The 8859-nt window shown below is 43.0% G+C and overlaps 1 pseudogene; it reads left to right on the top strand.

Annotated features, from left to right (window-relative positions):
* The first annotated feature begins 3288 nt into the window (after window positions 1-3288).
* Window positions 3289-8859, top strand: part of LOC115190096 (methionine synthase-like) — a 38698-nt pseudogene continuing 33127 nt past the window's right edge.

Genomic DNA, 8859 nt, shown 5'->3' with positions numbered 1-8859 from the left:
ATGGGGAGAGGGACAAACTACTAAACCTTTGACTACTTTACTACACATAAGTGAATTTGTCCCAATTACTTTTGGTCCCCTAAAATGGGGGGGTCTATGTACAAAAAAAGTGCTGTTATTTCTAAACGGTTCACCCGATATGGATGAAAATACCCCCGAATTGAAGCTGACAGTCTGCAATTGACCTCCTAGCCATTGTATCATTACAGCTTGTATACACTCTGACTGTCTCTTATTTGTGTAGGACTTTGCTACAGATGGTCTGGTGAATCTGGTTGGTGGATGCTGTGGAACGACTCCTGCACACATCAGGTGACTGTCTGTCCTCTGACCGGCTACTGTCCAGCAATATAGAACGAAATACTGTCTATACTGCTGTCTATAGATATAGGACTGATATACTGTCTATACTGCTTTCTATAGATATAGGACTGATATACTGTCTATAGATACAGGACTGATATACTGTCTATAGATATAGAACTGTATACTGTCTATAGATATAGAACTGATATACTGTCTATACTGCTGTCTATAGATATAGAACTGATATACTGTCTATACTGCTGTCTATAGATATAGAACTGATATACTGTCTATAGATATAGAACTGATATACTGTCTATAGATATAGAACTGATATACTGTCTATAGATATAGAACTGATATACTGTCTATACTGCTGTCTATAGATGTAGAACTGATATACTGTCTATAGATATAGAACTGATATACTGTCTATACTGCTGTCTATAGATATAGAACTGATATATTGTCTATAGATATAGAACTGATATACTGTCTCGATATAGGACTGATATAGTGTCTATAGATATAGAACTGATATACTGTCTATACTGCTCTCTATAGATATAGAACTGATATACTGTCTATAGATATAGAACTGATATACTGTCTATACTGCTTTCTATAGATATAGAACTGATATACTGTCTATAGATATAGAACTGATATACTGTCTATACTGCTGTCTATAGATAAGAACGATGATATTGTCTATAGATATAGAACAGATATACTGTCTATAGATATAGAACTGATATACTGTCTATAGATATAGAACTGATATACTGTCTATACTGCTGTCTATAGATATAGAACTAATATACTGTCTATAGATATAGGACTAATATACTGTCTATACTGCTGTCTATAGATATAGAACTGATATACTGTCTATAGATATAGAACAAATATACTGTCTATAGATACAGGACTGATATACTGTCTATACTGCTGTCTATAGATATAGAACGGATATACTGTCTATACTGCAGTCTATAGATATAGAACTGATATATTGTCTATAGATATAGAACTGATATACTGTCTATAGATATAGGACTGATATACTGTCTATAGATATAGGACTGATATACTGTCTATACTGCTCTCTATAGATATAGGACTGATATACTGTCTATAGATATAGGACTGATATACTGTCTATAGATATAGAACGAATATACTGTCTATAGATATAGAATTGATATACTGTCTATAGATACAGGACTGATATACTGTCTATACTGCTGTCTATAGATATAGAACGTATATACTGTCTATAGATACAGGACTGATATACTGTCTATAGATAGAACTGATATACTGTCTATACTGCTGTCTATAGATATAGGACTGATATATTGTCTATAGATAGAACTGAAATACTGTCTATACTGCTGTCTATAGATATAGAACTAATATACTGTCTATAGATATAGAACTGATATACTGTCTATACTGCTGTCTATAGATATAGAACTAATATACTGTCTATAGATATAGGACTAATATACTGTCTATACTGCTGTCTATAGATATAGAACTAATATACTGTCTATAGATATAGAACTAATATACTGTCTATAGATATAGGACTAATATACTGTCTATACTGCTGTCTATAGATATAGAACTGATATACTGTCTATAGATATAGAACGAATATACTGTCTATAGATACAGGACTGATATACTGTCTATACTGCTGTCTATAGATATAGAACGGATATACTGTCTATACTGCAGTCTATAGATATAGAACTGATATACTGTCTATAGATATAGAACTGATATACTGTCTATAGATATAGAACTGATATACTGTCTATACTGCTGTCTATAGATATAGAACTGATATTGTCTATAGATATAGGACTAATATACTGTCTATACTGCTGTCTATAGATATAGAACTAATATACTGTCTATAGATATAGAACTGATATACTGTCTATACTGCTGTCTATAGATATAGAACTGATATACTGTCTATAGATATAGAGCTGATATACTGTCTATAGATATAGAACTGATATACTGTCTATACTGCTGTCTATAGATATAGAACTGATATATTGTCTATAGATATAGAACGGATATACTGTCTATAGATATAGAACTGATATATTGTCTATAGATATATAACTGATATATTGTCTATAGATAGAACTGATATATGTCTATAGATATAGAACTGATGTATTGTCTATACTGCTGTCTATAGATATAGGACTGATATATTATCAATAGATATAGGACTGATAGATTGTCTATAGATATAGAACTGATAGATTGTCTATAGATATAGAACTGATATATTGTCTATACTGCTGTTATAGATATAGGACTGATATATTATCTATAGATATAGAACTGATAGATTATCTATAGATAGAACTGATAGATTATCTATAGATATAGAACTGATATATTGTCTATATTTATAGGACTGATAGATTGTCTATAGATAAGAACTGATAGATTATCTATAGATATAGAACTGATAGATTGTCTATAGATATAGAACTGATATATTGTCTATAGATATAGGGACTGATAGATATGAAACTAATAAATCTCTCTGTGTGTGTGTGTGTGTTCAGGGCCATTGCTGAGAAAGTGAAGCACTGCCAGCCCAGAGTGCCCCCTACTGACGTCTTTCAGGACTACATGCTACTCGCAGGTAGAAAACAACAAGAATTTAGATGAGCTCTGTGTCCAGGGCTGGTATTTTTTTTTTAAAGCCTTGCAGAGTAGAAGTGTTGATCTAGGATCAGTTCTGCCTTTTCATTTTTTATTTTTTTTAAGATAATAATGAATATAATGACATATAGACAGTGAGGACCTGATCCTACAGTAGACCTGCTCTGAGATGTACCTTTCTCAGTCACGGTAGCACTGATGGACAGTAGCAGCAGCAGCAGCAAACCACTGATAAGCATTTCACCACAGCTTGATCATGTATTTTTGTGTCGCAGGTCTGGAGCCGTTCAGGATCGGTCCGTACACTAATTTCGTTAACATCGGCGAGCGTTGCAACGTGGCCGGATCGAGGAAGTTCGCCAAGCTGATCATGTCGGGAAACTATGAGGTGAACTGTCTCTCTCCTTTTTAATCCTCCTCGTTATACCACCTGAAATAAAACTCAAGTCGAATACAGATCGCATTGATCGTTGTAGCTTGAAATATCTTATCTTCTATACCCATGTCTGGTGTACCAGGGTCATGTTTAGTAGGGAACACCGTATCAAAACGTTTTTGAAACAAAACTAAAAATGACTTATTGGACAAGTTCAGGTAGTTTCTCTCTGTTTCAGTTTATCTTCTTGTGTTTTTGGTGCATATTGAACACAACCCTCTGACTGAACATGTTCCCTGTCTGTGAACCGGGTCCCCTGTCTGTGAACCGGGTCCCCTGTCTGTGAACCGGGTCCCCTGTCTGTGAACCGGGTCCCCTGTCTGTGAACCGGTCCCCTGTCTGTGAACCGGGTCCCTGTCTGTGAACCGGGTCCCTGTCTGTCTGTCTGTGAACCGGGTCCCTGTCTGTGAACCGGGTCCCTGTCTGTGAACCGGGTTCCCTGTCTGTGAACCGGGTCCCCTGTCTGTGAACCGGGTCCCCTGTCTGTGAACCGGGTCCCTGTCTGTGAACCGGGTCCCTGTCTGTGAACCGGGTCCCCTGTCTGTGAACCGGGTCCCCTGTCTGTGAACCGGGTCCCCTGTCTGTGAACCGGGTCCCTGTCTGTGAACCCGTTCCCTGTCTGTGAACCGGGTCTGTGAACCGGGTCCCTGTCTGTGAACCGGTTCCCTGTCTGTCTGTCTGTGAACCGGTCCCTGTGAACTGGTCCCCTGTGAACTGGTCCTGTCGTGAACCGGGTCCCTGTCTGTCTCCAGGAGGCGTTGAGCATAGCCAAGACCAGGTGGAGATGGGAGCCCAGGTGTTGGACATCAACATGGATGAGGGGATGCTGGAGGGTCCAGCCGCCATGGCCCGGTTCTGCTGTCTCATAGCCTCCGAGCCGGACATCGCCAGGGTAGGAATCAACTGGACATTTCAAAAGATAAGATACCTGCACACTCTTGATGTTTAATCATGTTTTCTAAACCATTTCCCGTGATACTGTACCGAAGAGGTAATGTTACTATGTACTGAGCTACAGGAAGCTGAACCACATCGTTGAAGTGCTAGGAGATGCAGGGAAAACAAGACCACTGGAAGAGCAGAGCTCATCTATAGAATAAGTCCTTTAGGCCCTTACTAAAGCTGAAGTTCACTTACCCAGCTCTCCCAGTTCTCCTCTTTCTCTCCCCTCTCTCTCCTCTCCTAGTACCTCTGTGTATAGACTCGTCTAACTTCCAGGTGTCCTCCTCTCTCTCTCTCTCTCTCCTCTCTCTCTCTCTCTCTCTCTCTTCTCTCCTCTCTCTCTCTCCTCTCTCTTCTCCTCTCTCTCTCTTCTCTCTCTCTCTCTCTCTCTCTCTCTCTCTCTCTCTCTCTCTCTCTCTCTCTCTCTCTCTCTCTATCTCTCTCTCTCTCCTCTCCTCTCTCCCTTCTCTCTCTCCCCTAGGTACCTCTGTGTATAGACTCGTCTAACTTCGAGGTGATCAAGGCGGGCCTGAAGTGTTGTCAGGGGAAGTGATATGAACAGCATCAGTCTGAGGAAGGAGAAGAGGAGTTTTCTAGAGAGCTACGACTGTCAGAGCTACGGGGCTGCCGTGGTTGTTATGGCCTTCGACGAGGAGGGTCAGGTGAGACTGACAGCTGGAAAAGAGATGGTAGGATATACAGTGGCAAGAAACAGTATGTGAACCCTTTTGGAAATACCTGGATTTCTGCATAAATTGGTCAACAAATTTGATCTGCTTCATCTAAGTCACAACAATAGACAAACGCATTCTGTTTAAACTAATAACACCAAATTATTGTATTTCTTGTCTATTGAATACATCATTTAAACATTCCCAGTGTAGGTTGGAAAAACTATGTGAACCCCCTAGGATAATGACTTCTCCAAAAGCTAATGGAGTCAGTAGAAACTAACCTGGAGTCCAATCATCGACGTAAAAATGAATTCCCAAGTTTATCAAGATATTTTGCAGGAGAATGTTAAGCTATCTGTCCGCCAATTGAAGCTCAGCAGAAGTTGGGTGATGCAACGGACAACGACCCAAAACACACAAGAAAATCAACAACAGAATGGCTTCATCAGAAGAAAATACACCTTCTGGAGTGGCCCAGTCAGAGTCCTGACCTCAACCCGATTTGAGATGCTGTGGCATGACCTCGAGAGAGCAGTTCGCACCAGACATCCCAAGAATATTGCTGAACTGAAACAGTTTTGTAAAGAGGAATGGTCCAAAATGTCCTCCTGACCGTTGTACAGGTCTGATCCGCAACTACAGAAAACGTTTGGTTGAGGATATTGCTGCCAAAGGAGGGTCAACCAGTTATTACATCCAAGGGTTCACATATTTTCCCACCCTGCACTGTGAATGTTTACACAGTGTGTTCAATAAAGACATGAAAACATATAATTGTTTGTATTAATTTAAGCAGACTGTTTTGTCTGTTGTGACTTAGATGATGAAGATCAGATCAAATTTTATGACCCATTTTATGCAGAAATCCAGGTATTTCCGATGGGATCACATACTTTTTCTTGCTGCTGTACATTCTTAGAGAGAGGGGGGGGGACAGGATGAAAGTGGAAGGTGGGGTAGGGTTCCATCCCATGCTGCTGTGGGTTATGGGTGCTTGGCAGACTGCAACACTACTCCTACGACAATGGGGGGGTTTGGATCCCGTTACCTCATGGATAAAAAAAGACCGTTGGCTCCCAGGGGGGGAAACCAATCAGACCTTTGGAACAGCTGTCTTCTCTGATTCCTACAGGCTACGGAGACAGAGCGCAAGGTCGAAATCTGTAGCAGAGCTTATCGCCTCCTGGTAACTCAAGTGGGCTTTGACCCCAACGACATCATCTTCGACCCCAACATCCTGACCATCGGCACGGGCATGGAGGAACACAGCGAGTACGCCATCAATTTCATCAGAGCCACAAGGCTCATCAAGGTCAGTTGAGACCGGGTTAATGTTTCTGCTAAGCGGTCACAACACTGCTTATCGTTGTCACTCTCCAGGGGGGGATTTCTATGGGACTGTGTTTTTTTTCTATATTGATACCAGTGGTGATGTTACTCAGCTGTCCAGGGTCTGCCTGGGAAAGGTCCTGTGTCCCGTGTGGCTCAGTTGGTGGTGGTGTTTGCAACGCCAGGGTTGTGGGTTCAATTCCCACAGGGGGGGGGCCAGTACGGAGAAAAAAATTTATGAAATGTATGCATTCACTACTGTAAGTCGCTCTGGATAGAGCGTTTGCTAAATGACTAAAATGTAATGTGAAATGAAAGAGATGGTAATTTAACCTCAGGGGGATTGCAAACAACATGCATGGCAGTGTGGGCTTCCAGGCTGTAAATGACCCATACTGTGTTTTCTGTAGGAGTCTTTACCTGGGGCCAGGATCAACCTGTCCTTCTAACAGTATATACTACAGTATTAATGTGTATATATATATATATATTCTCTATAGGAGTTGTTTGCCTGGGGCCAGGATCAGTGGAGGCCTGTCCAACCTGTCCTTCTCCTTCAGAGGCATGGAGGTCATCAGAGAGGCCATGCATGGAGCCTTCCTTTACCACGCCATCAAGGTAGGTTGAACCTTCCTCTACCGCTCCATCAAGGTAGGTTGAACCTTCCTCTACCGCGCCATCAAGGTAGGTCGAGCCTTCCTCTACCGCGCCATCAAGGTAGGTGGAGCCTTCCTCTACCACGCTAATCAAGGTAGGTGGAGCCTTCCTCTACCACGCCATCAATGTAGGTTGACCTTCCTCTACCATGCCATCAAGGTAGGTGGAGCCTTCCTCTACCACGCCATCAAGGTAGGTGGAACCCTCCTCTACCACGCCATCAAGGTAGGTAGAGCCATTCCTCTACCGCGCCATCAAGGTAGGTGAACATTCCTCTACCACGCCATCAGGTGGAACCTTCCTCTACCGCGCCATCAAGGTAGGGTAACTTTCCTCTACCCGCGCCATCAAGGTAGGTTGAACCTTCCTCAACCGCGCCATCAGGTGGAACCTTCCTCTACCCGCGCCCTCAGGTAGGTGGAACCTTCTCTACCACGCCATCAAGGTCGGTGGAACCTTCCTCTACCACGCCATCAAGGTAGGTTGAACCTTCCTCTACCGCGCCATCAAGGTAGGTTGAACCTTCCTACTTACCGCGCCATCAATTTAGGTTGAAACCTTCCTCTACCCGCACCATCAAGGTAGGTTGAACCTTCCTCTACCGCGCCATCAAGGTAGGTTGAACCTTCCTCTACCGCGCCATCAAGGTAGGTTGAACCTTCCTCTACCACGCCATCAAGTTGAACCTTCCTCTACCACGCCATCAAGTTGACCCTTCCTCTACCACGCCATCAAGTTGAACCTTCCTCTACCGCGCCCATCACGGTAGGTGGAACCTTTCTCTACCGCGCCATCAAGGTATGTTGCACCTTCCTCTACCGCGCCATCAAGGTAGGTTGAACCTTCCTCTACTACACGCCATCAAGTTGAACCTTCCTCTACCACGCCATCAAGTTGAACCTTCCTCTACCGCGCCATCAAGGTAGATGGAACCTTCCTCTACCGCGCCATCAAGGTAGGGGCACCTTCCTCTACCGCGCCATCAAGGTAGGTTGAACTTCGACTACCACGCCATCAGGTTGAACCTTCCTCTACCGCGCCATCAAGGTAGATGGAACCTGCCTCTACCGCGCCATCACGGTAGGTGAGCCTTCCTCTACCACGCCATAAGGTAGGTTGAACCTGCCTCTACTGCGCCATCAAGGAGTGTAGAACCGTCCTCTTACCACGCCATCAAGGTAGGTTGAACCTTCCTCTACCACGCCGTCAAGGTAGGTGGAACCTGCCTCTACCGCGCATCAAGGTAGGTGGAACCTTCCTCTACCGCGCCTGCAATATTGCTAGCCAACTAGCATGCTAACGTTAACCATCCCAGCACTACTACGTTAGCACTGCATGAGTCAGCCAGTGGCTATCGACATCTAGCTAGCTACTGGACCTACTGCATTAGCCAGTGGCTATCGACATCTAGCTAGCTACTGGACCTACTACGTTATCACTACATGAGTAACCCTGTTGTCCTGCTGTCTCCTATAGGATGGCATGGACATGGGCATAGTGAACGCTGGCAGCCTGCCTGTCTATGATGATATTGACAAGGAGCTCCTGCTCATGTGTGAGAACCTCATCTGGAACAAAGACCCAGAGGCCACAGAGAAGCTACTGCTGTACGCACAGGTATATGGATTAACACTACAGTATATATCCTAGTTTAACTTACTGTGCTTGTATGAACAGGTATATGGATTACACACTACAGTATATATCCTAGTTTATCTTACTGTGCTTGTACACACAGGTATATGGATTACACACTACAGTATATATCCTAGTTTAACTTACTGTGCTTGTATGCACCAGTACATGGTTTAC

This window comes from Salmo trutta, unplaced genomic scaffold (genome assembly GCF_901001165.1).
Source record: "Salmo trutta unplaced genomic scaffold, fSalTru1.1, whole genome shotgun sequence".
NCBI classification, from domain to species: domain Eukaryota; kingdom Metazoa; phylum Chordata; class Actinopteri; order Salmoniformes; family Salmonidae; genus Salmo; species Salmo trutta.
The sequence above is the reverse complement of the archived record's forward strand: the minus strand, read 5'-3'. Positions and strand labels throughout refer to the sequence as shown.